The sequence below is a fragment of the Pteropus alecto genome, unplaced genomic scaffold (genome assembly GCF_000325575.1).
Source record: "Pteropus alecto unplaced genomic scaffold, ASM32557v1 scaffold25, whole genome shotgun sequence".
Classification (NCBI taxonomy): Eukaryota; Metazoa; Chordata; class Mammalia; order Chiroptera; family Pteropodidae; genus Pteropus; species Pteropus alecto.
The window spans coordinates 10,248,929-10,268,650 of NW_006441955.1; the positions used below are offsets into that span (position 1 = coordinate 10,248,929).

At 41.6% G+C, this 19,722-nt stretch overlaps 1 long non-coding RNA gene across 1 annotated transcript in view; it reads right to left on the reverse strand.

Annotated features, from left to right (window-relative positions):
* LOC112485787 overlaps positions 1 to 19,722 on the reverse strand; it is a 22,795-nt gene that overhangs the window by 2,609 nt on the left and 464 nt on the right. The gene's annotated exons all lie outside the window — the stretch shown is intronic.

Below are 19,722 nucleotides of genomic sequence, written 5' to 3' on the forward strand. Positions count from 1 at the left end.
CTCTTTCTTTCTTTCCTCTCTCTCATTTCTTTCTTTTCATTTTTGAATAAATATATAAGTGCCAGTTCTGTGCCACATGTTGAATATCCATGTTTCAGGTGGGAAGGCAGAGGTTAGAGGTTAGCAAAGATCAGTAGAAAATATACCCTGATGAATCAGAAATGTATTTTCACCAAAGACATTTTATAATCTGTAGGGAGATTAGAGAGAAGTATGGGGTATAATACACCATATTTCAGGCTTCTTGAATTCTTCAAGCTTCAGTTAAAGAATCTTTATTGATCCCTTTACATAAATGAGGAAAGTGAGACTCAGAGAGGTTAAGATTATTCTCATAATCCCATGGGTCCATCAGCCACCATGCACCCACATCTTTCTGCTTCCTTAATAGAAGAAATATAGCCATTCCTAAATGGCTGTAGTGCAATGGGGACAGGACTCAGTCTTATAAGAGAGGTATCAGTATAACATGATATGGGAATGCAGAAGAAAGAGAGATCCCTTTCAGCTAAGAGAACCAGAAAATAGCTCTAATATAGCTCCTTGGGAATGCTGTAAGGTGTATTCGCTCTTCCCCAGACCAGGGAGCTCGCCTCGGTCTTCTTTCCATGTAAGTGAAACATCTCTAGTTTTTTCACAAATATCAAAGGCTAAAGCACCCAAGAGAGAGGATTGCCCATTAATTTCCATTCAAAATCAAAGCATTGCAGGGAGGGAAGGAACCAATCCTCCTTCGATGACACTTTGACAAGTGTTCACTCAGCTTGTGCTCAAACATCTTCAGTGACAGAGAGCTCACTACCTCATAAGGTAAGACAATTCTGAACAATTCTGATTATTGCCAAAATTTATTCTTCCTGTCAAGCCACACTGTTTTCCTCCCACTGGTTCCATATTCCGCAGCTTGGAATAGGATCAAACCAGTAGACACCCATGACCACAATTGCACTACAGATGCTTGAAGATGCTTTCACATACTCCCCACTGCTTTTCTTCACCAAACTATATGTCCTGGTACTTTATAGTGGTATAAAGAGGTAATGCGACAGGTACAAAGTACACTGGCTCTAGAAATACACTACTGAGGTTTGAATCCTGGCTTACCACTCACTAATTGTAAACCTTTCATCAATTTGTGTCACTGAGCTTTGGTTTCTTGATCTGCAAAATGAAGATATAATATCTACCATAGAGGTCTATTGCAGAGATAAACAGCAATAATCCATATAAAACCATTATCAAATGCCTCAAATATAGTAAGCATGTAGAAAATGTCATCTAGTGTGCGAGGGATCCTTTTGAAATCCTATGTAGTAAAGTATTTCCTCCATGTTTGGGGACAGAAAGGAACGAACAGAGAATTCATTTTGAAGGGTATGGCACTGAGGCACTTAGGAGCTTGAGACAGGCACAGACGAAGTGAAATGTCTCAGGTGGCTTCCTATTACCCCATAGAGCAGAGATTCTCAAAATTTAGCATGCTCCAGAATCTTCTAGAGGGTTTGTTAAAACACAGAGTATGGAGCCCTACCCCTGGAGTTTCTAGTTCAGTAGGAACTGTCCTCAAGTTCACTGTCCTCAAGTTTAAATGGTGATGTATGACAAATTAACAATGATTTTTCCTGAGCACTGTGCAAATGCATTGTATGTGTTACCTCAAAAAGTCCTCCCAACATCCTCCAAGGTAACTTCATAACCGTTTTCTCTTTCGAGATGAAGAAACTAACTTTGGAGTTTTGGTAACTTACCCCTTTTGACACAGTGGCAGAGCTGGGATTAAAATCTAAGTTTGATTGCCCCAAAGTGTGTGCTTTTAATTCTCTTTTAGCAAATGGTCAAACTGAGGTACAGAGAAATTAAATCTTGCCTAGGTCACACATGAAATAGATGGTTGAATTAGTTTTCAAATCTAGATCAGTTTGACCCCAAGGTCCAAGGCCTTAGCTCAAGCTACTGTGCGAGGCAGAGTATGTTTAAGGCTGTATCCATTCCAGCATGGAGCCTCTACCCTGGTGCATGATTTTCATTTTGTCCTTTTCTTTTTGCTTGACTTCACTAGGTAATTGCCTCCTTTCTCCAGGCACTTGATAGGGTAGACACGGTCTTCCTGGGGATCAAATGACCACAGAAGGAAAATAACTTAGAACAGGCAGTTCTTCATTCTTCCTCAGCTGGTGTTTTTCCTTCAGAGCCTGGAAAGAAATGTGGCCTCTGCACACTTTAAATTGGACCATCAATTACTTGTGCCCTGAATATGTAAAGCTCATTAGGGCTGTGTTGGCCACTGTAGAGCACCTGGCCTGAGAAAAGTAAACTTGCCTCAGCGATTTCAATTTGGGCCACCCCTCAGAGTGGAGCCCAGCCTGGGCTTGCCAGGCACTAATGTGACCAATTATTTCTGTCCTCAGTTACTAGGTCATAAATCCTGCCTTGGCACCAAGTCCCTGGTTTCTGGTGGAAGAAGGTTTGGTTTTAGGAATGACTCTACCTTCTGGCTGTGGAGTGGTGTGATGTTGTGGTTAAGACTCTTGGACTTGAAGCCAGAGTGTTGCTGGGACCTCATTATGGCCTGTCAATAACTAGCTGTGTGTGATGGTCATATCCTCATTCTACTCAACTATAAAATGGATCCAGTACTTTCAAAGGTTGCTCAAGTGACATCATATTTGAGAAAAGAAGCCAGGCATCTTGAAGGGGCCACTGAGGTTATACACCTGGATGATTCTCACTCTTCAATTATTTCCTCAAATGTCGCCTGTTCAAGGGAGCTTTCCCCAGCACCTATGTGAAGCCCCCTCTTTCTTCTCTGTGTCCCAGTTACTCTCTGAAGTACCCTCTTTTCTTCATCATGAAATGCAATTTACATTTATCTTTTTTATTTCTTTGATTATATGATTGTTATCCAATGACTTTGTGTGCTGCCAGATTGTCTTTTGCAAAGTTATGAATGAAAATTTGCCTGCCCCCTTTGTGAACCTCACCCCACTGAGATTGCAAAGCTCGCCCTTTGAAAAGTATGTCTTGCAACTGCTCATCTGGGCAATTCAAATTTTTCAAATTGAACAACCAAAACATAGTGCAGGTAAATTGAGTGCTGAGGGTGATACCTGATTTATAATTTTTGTATTCATTAACCTAGTTTTACTGTTTTTAATTGATAATCATTTCCACACTGTGAATTGACCTATTGCTTTTTTAAAAAAAGGTAGGGAAAACAAAGTGGAAAAAGACAACTCCTGCCTTGATGGAACTCAGTTAAAGGGAGAGAGATCCATAGTAGCTGAAAATGGTTGGGCCATTCGCTAAGTTTGCCACATTCTATGTGACCTTAGACAATTAACCTAAGCTGTCTGAATTTCAAATGTCCTTTCTATAAAATGGGGCTCAAATGACAAGTTCGTTTTTTTGTCGTGGCAATTAAATAATGTGTATTTCACCGAAAGGCAAAGTGAGGCAGTGTGAAGTCACCAGACTTTGGAATAAATAGATCTATGTTAGAATTCCAGCTATTCTAATTTATGATTTCAGGCAAATTGCTTGACTTCTCTGAGCTTCAATCCTCTTAACTCTAAAAGTAGTGTAATAATGCATAGATTCCCAAGATATTAGAGTCATTAATGTCAAGTCGCTGATAGAAACCAGGTGTTCAGTACTTGGCAGCTCATTTTGACTTCATTTCTTATTAAGTTTCACGAAAACCCTGTGAGGTAGGCACTGTAGTCCCACTTTACAGATTGGGAAACTGGACCTTGAAAGGAGGTAAGTGCTTTGCTTAGCAACAAACAGCTAGCAAATGGCAGCTCTGAGACTTGGAAATAAACTTTGATTCAACTGGAGAAGCACCTTCCTACTCATCGCCCCATCTTCACTGCCCACACATCCATCCTTTGTGGTCTATGCTAAAAAGCAGAGAAGAGATCCTGGGTAGCAACTATTTGCTAAATTAACGACTATCTAGGATTTTTTTTTCCATTAGGGGGAAGGAAATCTCCAGATCATAGTCTGCTCAATAATTTAGCACTTTGTCTAGCACTTTAGAGATTTTAAAGTTCCCATGCTTCTTTCATTTATAATAGCATATGAGATAGGCAAGGCAAAGATTATCATGCCTATTATAAAGATGAGAAAATCAAGGCTTACTTTCAGCAAAATGATCATGGCTTCCCTTCATACTCTGGAGAGAGTATGCCAAGCATACTGTTTGCCACTAGGCAGACAGAAAAAAAATTAGAGGGAGTCCAGAAGATTATGAGTAATTAAACTGATGTCATAATTGCCTTTGGTAAGGCCAACCATGAACCTTGTCAAAAAGTGTGACATCCCCAGAAGAGCATCATAGATGAAGGTTAATTAGAACAAGAGTAAGAAAGAAATAGGAGAAGGAAAGAGAACCAAATATCCAATGGACACTCTGGCTAGCCCCACAAAGAAACCTCTTCCCAATCCAGGGAAGGAATATACTCCTGTCCTCCCACCCATCCACTCACCCACCTCTTTTAATTGCTGACTCTTCTGTCCACACAGATGTTGACATCTGCATTAGAAGTCAGCACAGGACCAGATATTGGGAAGATGGCTACACCCATCTGTGCATCGCACATGCTTTAGAAAGGTTATTTGGAAATATATGCTCTAGATTTCATGAGAGTGACTTGAGAGAAAAAGTATTTTTTTATTAATTGTTTTTTGGGTTTCTTTCCTTCCCAAATATCACCCCTCTTCCTTTCTACTCAGAAAATTTAATTGAGAGTCTTCTTTCTTACCTCTCCTCTCCAGAGCAAGATCAGAATTTTCAACACATTCTCATTTCTGAATGATAAAAAGCCAAAATGATAGTTAAGCAAGGAGCTCCGCACCCTGGGTGGGACCCAGCTTGTTTACAGAGTTTCTTCACACTGTCAGTAGACAGTCAGAAGACTCAGACTGGAAGACCAGTTCTATCCCTTTACCTCTGTGGATGAATAACACACTGCCTCTGAACTTTGCTATGCTCACCTGTAAAATGGTGATACCCCCCAGAAGCGTGGGAATTTTCCATGAGATGATTCCAGGAGACATGTTTCATAAAATGTTCTCCATGTAAAGTTTTGTAAAGAACCTGACAGGCACACTCTCTTTCAACTTCAAGGCTTTCTCTTTCCTCTCGCTGCCAACTTATACCCAGAAATGCTCATGGAAGAAAATGTGTGGTCCCGAAGACAACAACAGCTCAAAAAAGGAATTCGAAGGGATGAGGGGTAAGGGAGAACAAGCTTTTCAAATTATGTCAGGTGGGAAACCTTGAACTGCTTTTTCTTCCTTTTTAAATTATAGTTTACATGGGGGTAACCTATTAGAAAGAATACTGTTCTGGAATCCCGGAAAACGAGCTCTGCTAGGAACACATTGTGTGACCTTGGGCAAGTCGCTCTACTCTCTGAACCTCATTCTTCTAACAGAGGGGTGAGACCAGAGAATCCCCAAAGAAAAATGTTGTATAAGAGAACACACTCTAGACCCAAACAGACTTGGCTTCAAATCTCAGTTTCTGTGGCTCACTAGCCTCCCTAAGTCTCAGTTTCCTCATCTACAAAGCAAGGTTATTAAAAGTACCTGTCTATTATAGATATCCTGAAGAGTAAAGGAAATAAACTACATAAGAGATTTAGTAGCATGCTTGGTTTATAGTAAGTATTTAAGAAAAGAAAGTAGCTATATTATTAAATATATCATTATCATTATTATTGTGGCTCTAACTGTTTGGATTTTAAGTTGTAGTCAGTCTCAGCTGGGGTATGGTTTGAATGGCTACTACCTTCTTCCCAGGGCCCACTGCAACATCCCAAAGAGAGGGTGTCCATCCCACAACTTGGGAAGGAAAATCATGCCCTCCTGTGTCCTTTATCTGGAATCTCACATTTTTCTCCTTGCCCTGACCTACCCTGCCTGGCCCGGGGCTGAGAGCTGGAGTTGCTGCTCTTTGGGCTCACACTGGTCAGGCAGCCAGCAGGGAGAGGAAACCAGAATAAACATGTTTTGCAAGAGCAAGTCTAGTTTAAGTGAAAGCAATTCTAAATAAGGACAATAGAGAGCCTTGGCCTCCTGCTGGCAGCTTCCTCAACACAGGGGTTTGCCATGGAAAACCAAAGGTCAGACTGATAAGCTGGGGGTGCCTGCAGTCAGGCTGGCAGGAAGCTCATGACAGGACCTCCTCATCCATCATTTGAACTCATCACAGGCCATGAGGTGTGGATATAGGAGCAGGGAATCTAAAGACCTAAACTGGGTTCCAATCTCAGCTCCTCTATTGTGACTCAAGTCATATCCCTTCACCTCGCTGAACCTGTTACCCTCTCTATAAAAATTTTAAAAAAAAACTTTTTGAAGAAAAGAAAGAAAATCTGCTCTGAGTTCCCATAAAAAAAAAAATTTAAGGCAAGTAAGTCAAAGTGGTTATAAACTATAAAGTGATTTGCAAAACTGGAGAGTTAGTGAGAACCAGGTTTTAATCTCGGCAGCACTGACTGCTAGTCATATGACCCTGGGCAAGTTTCCTACTTTGTGTGTATTGTATCTGTCCTGGGTTCTAATAATCCCAGAGGCCATCAAAGCAGCAAAGTATGGTAACTTGGTGTATCAGTTTCCTGTGGCTGCTGTAACAAGTTAACAGAAATTTGGTGACTTAAAACAGGAATTTACTCTCTCGCAGTTCTGGAGGCCAGAAGTTTGAAATCGGGGTTGTAGGAGAGAACTCGTTCCTTGACTTTTCCAGCTTCCGGTGGCTGTCTGAATTTCTTGGCGTATGGCTGCATCATTCCAATCTCTACCTCCATGGTCACATTGCCTTCTCCTCTTCTGTGTATAGTCAAATTTTCCTTTACCTCTCTCTTATAAGGATACTTGGGATTGCATTTAAGATCCACCTGGATAATCCAAGATACTCTCCTTATCTAGAGACCCTTAATTTAATCATATCTATGAAGTCTTTGCTATTTAAGGTAATATTTATAGATTTCAAGGATTAGGACCTGATATCTTTGAGTTCCATTATTAGCTACACTTAGGAATACTTAAATAATAGTATCCCCATTATACATATTAACTTCTCCTTCATTATTAAAGAGATGAAAAGTCTCAGAAGGAACCCACCATTAAAAAAATATCTTGTGATCGAAGCTGAGAATTAGGGACTATTGAGGCATGACAGAAATAATATTGTTGGAATTCTTCATATTATCCTGCATATAACTCCATCTTAGTTATCTCTTAATCCCAAGCAGTGACTAAGAAGAGACACTCAGTACAAGCTTGATGAATGGATAAAATGGAGGCATGGAAATAGTTGCATAAATTTGAATTTCATTTTGGGTATAGCAGAGTGGTTCTGTATGTAAACTAAAATCAGACGATCTGAGTGAAACCGTGGTGTCTTACTTATTAGCTGTGAGACTTTGGGAAAGTTACTTGGCCTACCTGAGAGGCTCCAATGTTCTCATATATAAATTAAAAATAATGATCGTTTCTACCGCATAGAGTTTGCAAGGAATAAATGAGATGACCCATGTAAAGGAATTTTCGTAGTGCTTGGCATGTGATAAGTATTTGTAAAATAAGTGCATTAGCTATTATTAACTTTAAAAAGTTTTCAAGTTCAATTCATTTAACATACCCCTTGTATATATCAAGAATTGACTAATTTGGGAGGGAGGAGAGATGATTAGTTTAGGATAAATAGGGAAACTAGAAATATATCTTCAGACTTACATTAGAGAATTCTGATTGTTTTCCTCCCCATCTTCAACCCAGATTCCCATAAGGATCAGGACTGGGCTTCATCTCTAGGTTTTATTCCTTGGTTAAAAACAACAACAAAACTTTGATCAACTGAGGTCTTTCTTTTAGGAATTCCTTTAATATTTTCTGAGAGCCTATGACCTAGATGGGGATGGAGGAGTGAGTTCCATGGGTCCAAGGTTATTGTATGGTATGCCTCTAAGCCATAGCTGTGGCTCAAGTGATTAAATAGAATTGAATAGAGACAAGAGTGGCAACTGAATGAATAATATCTTCATCAAGGAGATCTAGAAGAGATTCTAAAACAGATATCAAGCCCCAAGGGATCAGACGGCCTTGAAAATTAAAATAAGTTGAGCGAGAGGAAACAACTAGAATATATGTTGTTATGGCTGACTTTTATGCCTTGCTCTGTTTGGAAGAGAGGCTACATTTAAAGGACTTATTTTCAAGGATCGTATGCTCTACCAAGAAAACAGATATGTACACAACAAATTTAAGACAGACTATGAAAAATGTAATTTTAGAGGTGCTTCAAGGCAGGGAGAAAAAAAGCAAAAAACAAAAAAAACAAAAAAACAAAAAAAACAACCCAGCTGAAGGACAAAGAAGGGAATAAATTAGAGAAAGTGTTCCAAAGAAAATGACATGACATTTCAATGAGTTTCATGCTGTTTCCTGTAACCCCAAGCCCTTTCAAAACAGACTTTGAAGAATCCAATACAAAAGACCTCGAGAGATTATCTGGTTTTAGACCTCTGCTTTCAAGGACCTGTTTATTCCCATTTTATAGATAGTTGCCAAGGCCCAAAGAAACACAGGAAATGGTGGTGGAGAGCAAATGATAACATAGATCTTTCTGCTTTTTAATACTCTCTACTTCCAGACAGACTAGATAAGGAAGAAATACAGTTTTTTTAAAATTGTAATTTCTAGACCTCTTGTATCAGCTAAAAGTATGATCAGTTGAGAATGACAAAAATCCAAATAACGATAGTCAGAAATGTATTCCTTGTGTAAAAGAAATCTAAAGATGCTGTACACAAAGCTTCATAGCAACGCTATTCACAATAATCAAAAAATGGGAATAACCCCAATGTCCATCAGCCGATGGATGGCTAGACAAAATGGGTTCTGTGCATACATCTATTATTGAGTAATGAAAAGGAACAGAGTACTGATACATGACCCGGTGTGGATAAATCTCAGAGACATCATGCAACGTGAAAGAAACCAGATACAAATGGTCACGTATAGTAAGATTTATATGAAATATCTATAATAGGCACTGAAAGCAGACTGGTGGTTTCCAGGGACAGAGGGAAACTGGGAATGGAGAATGACAGCTTAATGGGTATGGTGTTTCCTTTTGGGGTGATTAATATATCTTGGAACTAGATAAAGGTGATTGCTGCACGACATAGTAAATATACTAAATGCCAGTGATTTAGTATAAACACACTTTAAAATGGATAATGGCTAATTTTATGTTATATGAATTGTACCTCAATTTTTAACAAGTTTTAAAATCCAGAAGAGGAAAATTCAGAATTGGTAGGCAGCTTTATGAAAACTTCAGGGATCCAGGCTCCCTTTGTCTTGCAATTCTGCCATCTATAGCTTTAACTTCTACCTCATGTTGCAAAATGGCTGCTCAAATTCCAATGATCACAACTACATTTCAGCTATCGGGAAGGAGAAAAGAACAAAGAAGGAGAATGAGAGAAGGACCCTGACGAATGAGTAGAATTTAGTATAAATTGAGATCTGAAGAATGGACAGGTCTTAGCCAAGGGAAGAATAACAAAGAAGCGCTTTCCAGTAGGAGGACTCAGAGGGTGCAGGTCTCAGGTCTGAGTTTGGTGGGTGGAGGAACTGGGAGAAGTCCAGTGAAGCTGGCATATGGGGAGTGAGGAGGAAAGTACTAAAGAGATGGGCATGAACTTAATGACCCAGCCCACCATAGGCCCTGTCTGGCTCTGGAAATCTATTACCTTTCCTCTCACTGTCCCACATCGTACTCCTGTGCCATAAGGAAATTGATTCAATAAAATAATCCAATGAGATAAGAGTTTAGATATGGCCTTTGGTGTGCATAAAAGCACATATTTTATCTTCCAGTCAAGGACTTTTTGAAGTTATTTACCTCTCAAAGACAGCTGCCAAGGACCCCATGACCCCACGCCCCTGACAGTGTGTTTTACTGCTGTCCTCCCAGAGGTCTTTTCCATTGTCTCCCTCCTTCAATGACCTCATTTTCAGTGCCACTGAGAGCCAAGGTAAATCGTGCAGACTTACAGCCAGGGCCAGTTGCTAAGATGTGAACTGGTTATTTGTCTCCCCAGGTCCCACAGGAGTAGCATGTAATACAATGAGGAGGAAGTTGTTGCCTGGGGTCCACCAGTGCCCCTGGCTCTCTCTATTTTGGCTCTGATGGGAGCTGGGATTTTAGGTGCCAAGGAGCACAGCTGGGGCCTGTCTGCCCTGGCTGAAACTCACATACCTAAAAAGAAGAAGAAAGAAACTGTTGTGCTCGCTGGGGCTCCAGGACACTTTGGCGTGCCCTAAAGATGCCACGATTTGTTGTTATAACAGAGAATGGCAGGGCTTGAAGGCCTGAGTCTCAGACAGGTGAGATGACTTTCCCAAGGGCAGACATTGAACTTTCAAGATAATCTGATCAGCTCAAGGGATACTGGTCATCTCGTTAAATATTTTTTTGGCACAAACCAAGGAGAACTCCCTCCAAGTTGCCAAATTTTGACCAGAAAACCTAAGTACAGAAAGGAGACAAGACCGTAAAGATTAATAGGGAAGGAGAACTTTAATACTGCTGTGTGTATGAGTGTTTTCGAGTATGCTCTCCTGGGAAGAACTACTACCAATTGATTCCTAACGACATACTTTATTTTAATTGCATTATATTTTGTCATTGCCTCAATACTATAAGGTAATATAATTATCTCCATTTTACAAGTGAAAAACTGAGGCTCAGAGGTGACATAACTTGTGTAAGTCACCTCACTATTAAGACATAGAGTCAACATCGAAACCCAGTAGCTATGACCTCAATGTCCATATTCTTAGCCAATATCTTTTACTGTTTCCCTTCAAACTCTACTAACCAGCATTTCCTTGTTCAGACAGATATGGTATTATTTTTCATAGAGCAGGAAAAGACTTGAAGAAGTCACCAAACTCTCATTTGATTAAAAACAGAAACAAGGTAGCCAAAGATGTGAGATGCCCAGCTGAAGGTTGGCAACAGACAGAGGGTGGAGGAGAAGCAGAGCTTTCTACCTCCTACCAGCCCGCAGTGGTCTGTAAAGTTCCTGACATAAATTGAGTAGTTTCTAGTCACCACCACAAATTCATTTTCCATCTCAGTCTCTCTGGAACTGGAAGTCTTCCTGGACCCCACCAACTCTCTGGATTCCAGTTGGGTTCAGCTAATAGGAGGCACCCTCAGGAGATCTAAGGACAAGAAAGAGAGGTCGGGGTGTTTGTGCCCTACTCCTTTTTGCAGGGCCACCGTCGACAGTGGCCGTGTCCCTCTACCAAAGACTTCAACTCCCACCAAGGAGTTCTCTGCGTAAGCCACAGCACAGCTCTGGCTCTGTCTAAGGGCACTGCTACCACAGCCCCAGTACTTCACTTACTATCCCTTGTCTGTGTTCCTTAATTCCATTCACACCTTTGTTAATAGTCCCTTCATTAAATTCTACTCAATAACTCCATCTGAGTGAGCCATCTGTTTCCTGTTAGGACCCAAGATAATTCAGTACCAGAGTTTTAGATCTGAAAGTCACATCAAAAGTCTTCTACTCCTATGGTTTTCAATGTTTTATTTTTACTTGTGGAGATCTAGTAAGAATCACAGCTATACAACAAACAAATTTCTAGAAGGATGTGGAACCCTGCCTACTCAGCATCCTACCCAAAACCACTCTTCTTCTCTGCCTTCCCCCAACAGCTCCTTGAAATCCAAGGGCTTTGGGACACACTCCCAAACCAGTTGACCTAATCCAAACCCCTCACTCACACGAGGAGAGAGGCTGTTGGCAAATTTTCCAAAGTGTCCTTTGTTGGCCCTAGTGGGTCTGATTTATGCCCTGGGCCTTCATCAACAGTTTGCCTCAATATCTTCCAAAGTGTAAAGTTCCATAAATCTTCACTGGGAGCGACAACTAGACTGCCAGCTCGTGTTATACAAACACACAGAAATGTCATTAAGGCAACAAACAGCCCCACTGGTCTCTACAGAGCCTTTTCTACCAGGCTCAAGTTACTTAAAATCAATATTTGAACAAGGACAAAACCACATGTTTTCAAAACCAAATGAGAGGGGTCTAATACCAGGCCTGGAGATGTGGTTACATCACACGCGGTCCAGTTGGTCTCCCGAGACTCCTTCGTTGAGTTTGACCTAACAGCACAGGCTCCCATCCCCTCGCAGTCACTGGACTTACTTGTCCTGAGTGTCTGACCTCACCAGACAGGTGACACTGAGGGACAGAATAAACAAGAAATAGGAACTTCCACAGAGCCAGGGATGGGGCCTGAGTTTACGAAACAAGGCAAGTTAGAGGTGTTCCTTCATGCATCCTCAAGCATTGATTCAGGAGCTGTACCAGGGGTACACTAAGATCTGGGAGTCCAAAGGTGAGCAAAATCGTGAGTCTCTGCTCTTAGGCAACTCATATAACAGGGTAGTAGAAGAGGAGACAACAGGTCATTTCAAAGTTGAAAGACAAGTGCCAGTGAGGTAGGTAAGTTTAGCATGCTTTGGAGGACATGGCAGGGACAATAACCCAGGGGCAGACCGGGGGTTTGTCCAAGAAGGCTTCCAACAGGAGATAAGCTGAAACATGCTCTATGTAACCTATTATTCTAGCTTTGTCTGTGCCAGGCCCAGGAAGGAAAAGGGGGTTGACGAAAGGAAAGAAAACCCTGTCTTCTCTCAGAAGGGAAAAGTATGAGGGGGAGAATTTTATTCTCTCTCCTGTTGTCAAGTTGGGGAGCAGTAATGAAGCATGCCCAGCTTGGCCTTTCTGGACCCTCTGTATTTTGGAACCAGCCTGTTCACAGACACCACCCATTACCACACCTGGTTCTCTGCTGGAGCGTATGGTAAGGTTGGGCAGAGCTTCTATAGCTGGGCCAGCCCGTTGGCACTGGTTGCTATGTGGGTACGTCTTACTCAGAGGGCAGCATTAGGCCCTTTCACCTGCACGTCCGAAGCCATGTTATTTCAATTATAAAGGCAGCACTTTTCTCTTCATCTGCTTCTTGTGTCCTACATCTCTATTGAGAGTGTCTTAATAATTGTTCCCTTTCCCAAATAACGTGTGAAAAGATTCATGATATATTATTAGACAAAACTGTAGGATGCAAAATTATATTTTTTCACATTGTGCTTAGAAAAATAAATAAAATGAAACAGGTGAAAATACAAACAGTTGTATTTATGTGCAGTGATGCAAGATCTCCTTTTTTTAAAAGGTATTTTCCAATTTTTTAAAAAAATGTTTACATGCTATTATTTTTAATCATAGGAGAAAATAGGTAAGTGCAATAAAATGGTCTTTCAAATTTGATAAAAATATCAAAGAAAGTCATAAATTCTGAAAACGACGTTGGGGTGGCTGGTAGAGCAGGCACAGCCCATTCTCATTCCCGTGTAACTTCATAAGCAACTTCGCGTTCAGTGTTTAGTGTTGGCATCATCTCCCTTCTTAGGATGGTGTTCCAGTCCCTTTGTGTTTTGTGGGTGCCTGCGACCTATCTGTGCTCCTCACTTGCTCAGCTCCACTGTACTGTTGGACGTGTATTTCCCTAGAGAGCGAGCTCTCCCATGCCTCTATGCCTGTGTACACATGCCATGCCCTTGGCAACAAATGCCTTTCCCCCACCCACATGATGAAGATATATCTTCCTGTAAGACACAACTGCAGTGTCTTCTTTCCGAGAACATCTTCCTTGGTTTTTCTCCACTTTCTCCGGCAAATGAAACTCTCTGTGCTTGTTTTGAATTTAACTATAAAAGTACTTGGCTATAAACTTAGGGGGAAAAAAGCACTTGGCACTTTGCATGTTTACTTACCTTTTGTTGGGTGTAAGAATTGCCTTCTGTTCACTCACTTGTTTCTTTATTCATTTCATTCAACTAACACTGATTGAGCTCTACTATAGGCCAAGTATTGGGCACTTGGGGGACAAAAGGAAAAGACTAAGATCCCCCCTTCAAAGCGCTTGTTGTTTACTAGAAAAGAATTCATATTTCTCTTCCACAAAATAAGGAGTGGAAGAAAAGAAACTGCTTAGGGGAGTAAGACAGTCATCATAGAGGAACATTTCATTTCAGTTTGGTTGTGAAGGGATGGTAGAATTTAGCCAAACAGATGAAAGAAAGAAAAAAAAGAAAGAAAGGAAGGAAGGAAGGAAGGAAGGAAGGAAGGAAGGAAGGAAGGAAGGAAGATCGAAGAAGAGTAAATAGCAGCTAAGACTCAGAAGGTTGAGAGGGTCCACCTTATGTAGGAACTTACAGGTAATTCAATATGGCTGGAACAGTAAATGCAGTGAGGGTGGAACCGAGGGGGCTGGGTGAGGTGGGGGAGTGTGAGGAGAGGCCATACACCGAGGGGAAGGCCTGAGCCACGATGCGGAGGGTTGGGCTTGCCACGTGAGGGAGCCTGTACTTTACACAGTAAGTGATCAGATGTTGTTGAAGGCTTGGAGGCTCCTAATCATATTTGTGGGGTAGGAAGATCACTTACCTCTCTTTTCTCAAATTTAAGAAGAATGGAAACTTAATAAACATTTGACACTGAATAGAAGCATTCTCACCTGTCCTAAGACACTCCGGGATTCCAGAGGCCTGACAATTCTGCCTTGGGGAAGAAGCCCTCTTCTCCTGCTGGGATTGGAACTACAGGCAGTTTAGCCTGTGGCAACTGGAACTCCATTCAAAATGGCGCTTAATTAACCCTGTTCCTCAGTTCTCACTACCATTACCTAGACCATGTACGAATCATGGTGAGCATAGCAGACACCTTTTCTTTCCCTCTCCTACTCTCCATCAGCAACCAAGGCCTGGGATTTTCATCTAATCGTCCAGATCACCCCCTTCCTCAGCATCAGGCTAAACCTGACAGACTTTAGGCCTCGGCAATAGGCAGCTCCTGAAGTGACTCTCAATGACCCCCTGTATTAGTTGGCTAGAGCTGCCATAAAAAAGCTCTACACACACTGAGTGGCTGAAGCAACAGGAATTTATTGGCTCACAGTTCTGGGGCCTAGAAGTCTTGTATCATCCAGATCACCCCCTTCCTCAGCATCAGGCTAAACCTGACAGACTTTAGGCCTCGGCAATAGGCAGCTCCTGAAGTGACTCTCAATGACCCCCTGTATTAGTTGGCTAGAGCTGCCATAAAAAAGCTCTACACACACTGAGTGGCTGAAGCAACAGGAATTTATTGGCTCACAGTTCTGGGGCCTAGAAGTCTGAGATTTAGGTGTTGGCAAGGTTAGTTCTTTCTGAGGGCTGTGAGGAAAGGCTCTGTTCCGGGCCTCTCCCCTTGGCTTATAGATGGCTATCTGAATGTTCACTTTGCATTCTCCCTGCACGCATGTCTGTCTCCAAATGTCCTCTTTTTATAAGGACTCCAGTCATACTGGATTAAGGCCTACCCTAGTGACTTCGTTTTAACTTGATTATATCTGTAAAGACTATCTCCAAATAAAACCACATTCTTAGGTACTGAGGGTTAGGACTTCAACATATGAATTTGGGGGTGGAGGTAACACAATTCAACCCATAACACCCCACGCCCCATATTTATGCCCTCGTGGAATCCCTTCCTCTTGAGTGTAGGCTGGACCTACTGGCTTGTTTCTAAAGAACAGAACACAGCAAAAGAGATTGGATGTCATTTCCAACATGAGGTTACAAGGAATATGACCTTTGTCTTGTTATCACTCTCTCCATCTGGTTCTTCTCACTCGCTTGGATAAAGGAAAATGCCGCATTGTGAGCCGCTCTATGGAGAGGCTGCATGGCAGCCTCCAACCAACAGTCAACGAGGGACCGAGTCCTGCCTACAAGCACGTCAGGGAGCTTGGATACCACTCCGCTCCAAGTTGAGACTTGAGCTGACACCTTGATTACATCCTTGTAAGAGATCTTGAAATGGAATACCCAGTTACGCCATCCCTGAATAAGCCATACCTGTAGGAATACTGTTGTTTCAAGAGTAATCTGTTACACAGTGATAGACAATGGATCCATTCTCTATCCCTTCGGACTGAGCCTCTCTTTGTCTGCCTCCATTCTACACCCTTTGTGACCTCCCCCAAATGTAAACATGACTTTGAAATTTAAAACCTGTTATGGTTCCCCATTGTTCTCAGGATAAAATTCAAATTCTTTAGCATTGCCAGGCCCTATCTTTACATGCACTTATGAAAGACTATGATAGCAAATCCTTTACTTTGAAGAATACAGACAGGTTTAATTCTGGCTCTACTACTTATTGTTGATGCGACCTCTGTGCTCAGTACCCTCATCTGTAAAATCAGAATACTAATTTATTTTGAACAAATACTTAATGAAAGCTCACTCTATACAGGATCTGTCTAGGTGTAAAGGACACCATAATAAATATGAAACAGTCCCTGCCTTCAACAAACAGAAACAATTGAATTTTTAACTGCTGTGGAGTATGATAAGCAGTGTGAGAAAAGAAGCACACGGGACTAAAAATTAATGTGTTTTGAACACTTACTGTGCACATGGCACTTTATATGTACTTATTTAACCACCACAGCAGTCCTGTAAGATATAAACTACTATCTCCATCCTGTAGATGAACAAACTGAGGCTCAGAGGTCACACAAGTAGTAAGTGGGAAAACTAGATTCTAACTCAAATTTATGTCACCTCAAAGTCTCACGGTTTTCTAATGTGCTACACTCTTTGAAAATGGATATCACAGTCGGGGTCTCAAGAAGCAGACACTGAGATGGATTTGGGAGTGCAAGGTGTTTATTGGTGATGGACACCTGTGCAAAGAAGCAGCAGACGTGGTCAGAGGAAAAGGTTGAACCTGGATGAGGCTTGACCAAGCCTCAGCTAACCAGACAAGGGCTTGAGAGCTAATTATCCAACATCAAGGTCTCCCATCCAGCTAAAATGGTGAGGCTTTTATGCCTCTGCCTTCTCAATACCAATAACAGCTGGAGGTGGCCTGCTGATCATAGCCCTGGCAGCTGGGCAAGCCCTTTCTTTCAGGGAGTTCTAGGTGCCGGGGCTTCTTGTCTGTCACATGAGGGCACACATAACTCAGACAGAGAAACATAGGACTTCTAGGGGAAGGTGACAGTGAATTCTGAAGGAGTTTGCCAAAAGGGAGCGCAAAGGCCATTCAAAGCTGAAAGCTAAAATTTGGGAAAGGAAGGAAAAGAGTAGAAATTTGGATGAAGGAAAACAGGGACAAGAAGCAAATGAGAGAAGTGGCTACACTACCACTACTCCACCTTCATGAACTTCCTTTTGTCACCATAATCCTGGCAAGATAAAAGGCTTGCCTTTCACATCACACCCTGTCCTCATAAAACTGATGTCCATCAGGATCTCCTCTGTGCTCCCTTAAGGACTTTTTGTCCTGCATAACTCAGTCTTCTTTTTCCTGCCACAGATTCTTTGCAGAGAAGATATTAATAATAAAGAATAAAGACATAAAGATTGTGTTAGCACAAAAATGCATTAAAGATTTACTAAGAAAGTTGGTCAGTATTAGGAAGAGAAATGTTGATTTGGCTCGTTGATGTTGTGCCTTAAAAACTGTCAAGTTGACCAGACAGGGAGGGGCCCAGTTTTAGGGTAGACCTTTTCCAGGTGCTGGGAAACAGGGCACTTAAATTTTTGAGGGGAATAGTCAGTTTGGTGGGTAGAACAATGAGATCAAGGGAGTCTGGTGACAGCAGGCCATAGTCTAGAAAAAGCAAATAATAGGGCACTTAGTAGTTGTTGATGAATTAATATCTGCTCTGTGACTTCTTTTACAAGGAGAAGGTTGTAGTGACAAGTGGATGAGCCTAAGGTTATGGAATTCTGAGTTAGGAGACACTAGGAAGCCTGGGGCAGTGATCAGCATCAGGTAGGCCTCTGCAAATAATTAAATCTCAATCAATACCTGAAGACAGGACCCTGGGATTCAAGACAGTGACCATGCATAGAGAACAAGCAAAAGTATAGTCAGCACTGTGGTACCAGGGGCCATGACCAAACTAGGGGTATTTTATTTATTTATTCATCTACACATCCTGCTCTTCATTTATTCATCCATCCAACCATCCAGCCATTCTTTTGTACATTAAATATTTACATGAAAGATAATATGTGACTTCCTTCTCACTTAATTCTTTTTCCTGAGACAGATCCTTTGCAGAGAAGACATTAGTAAGAGAGAATAAAGATATAAAGATTGTGTTAGCACAAAAATACATTAAAGGTTTACTAAGAAAGTTGATCGGTATTAAGAAGAGAGATGTTGATTTGGCTTGTTGGTGTACCACTCTGAAGAACTGGAAGGGCTTAAAGCTTTATAGGTTTAATGCTTCCCGGTCAAGTTGAAGCTGAGATTCCAGGCAGGAGAGGAAGAAGTATAGGTGGAAAGTGGGTGTATAAAAAGAAGAGAGACAAGTGAGGAAGAAAGCCCCCAGTTCCCAAGTGGCTGTGTGAATTGGATTCTGGCATGTGAGATGGTGACACAGAAAAATAAATGTTTCACATCATCTTTATTTATGCTCAGCTATAAAAAGGATTTTAACTTTGATGATGAGAAATACCCGTAAACTCTTCCAGATATTTGGTTTAAACTAGGACCAATCTTCCGTAGGTACTGGGGAAATCAAGGTGGATTAAGACACAGGCCCTGCTCTGGAATCACATGCTGAGGGAGGTGGCAGACATGCAGACAGAGGAGTATAATGGAGAATAGTTGTGTTGACAAGATAGATGGATGTCTCATCCAGACCTGGACTTTCAGGAAGACCTCCTAGAGGAGGTATGATGTCCGAGACATTGAATTTTGAAGGATAGATTGGAGTTATCCAGACAAAGAATAACTAGTGTTCCACGCAGCAAGTTCAGCTTGTGAAAACCAGGGGCACAATATATTGGTGGTAGTTCATGTGGTTAGAGCACATGTATGATATGAGAGAGAAAGAGAGACAGAGCTAGGGCAAGAACTAGATCAGGAAAGACCTTGTATGTCAGGATTAAGAGCTTAAACTTGATTCTGAATGCTATTGGGAGCCATTTGAAGAACATTCCACAGAATTGTAAACTTAAGTCACTGAGATGGAACTACTGGAATTTCTTGGATGCCTCCAACAACTTACCTCTGGGTCCTGGGCTCTGATGTCTGGACTAAAAGTTATGCAGCCTTTGGCTTTATTCTCTGTCTTGGGAGCAGGTACTGACACCCTGGGCCCAGAGGATGGGCTCGTTTCCATGGTGTTGGGCCCCTGGGTGGAGCCTCTCTAGGTTGAGCCTTCTAGACATGAGGTGCACACCCATGATGTCAGAGGGGTGGGACATGAGGAATGGCATGGGGTGTAACAGCTACTATCAATGTCCCCCCTCTTCCCTCCTGAGAAATTACAAATCACTCCCCAGGCTGTTGATGAAGGAGTCCTCACACTTCTGGAGATGTTCGATCTTTCATAAAACCCATATTACTCCTGGAGACTGTAGGATTGTGAAAAGACCTCAAGCTTTATAGTGAAGTTGATCTAGATTTAGATCCTGGCCCTGTTACAAGCTATGAGACTTAAAGCAGTTTAATTATTTCCTCTGAGCCTCACTTCTTTATCAATAGGGTAAAGATAATAATGTCTCTCTCACAGTGTTATTAGGAGCATCAAAGAAAAAATATTTATAACTCT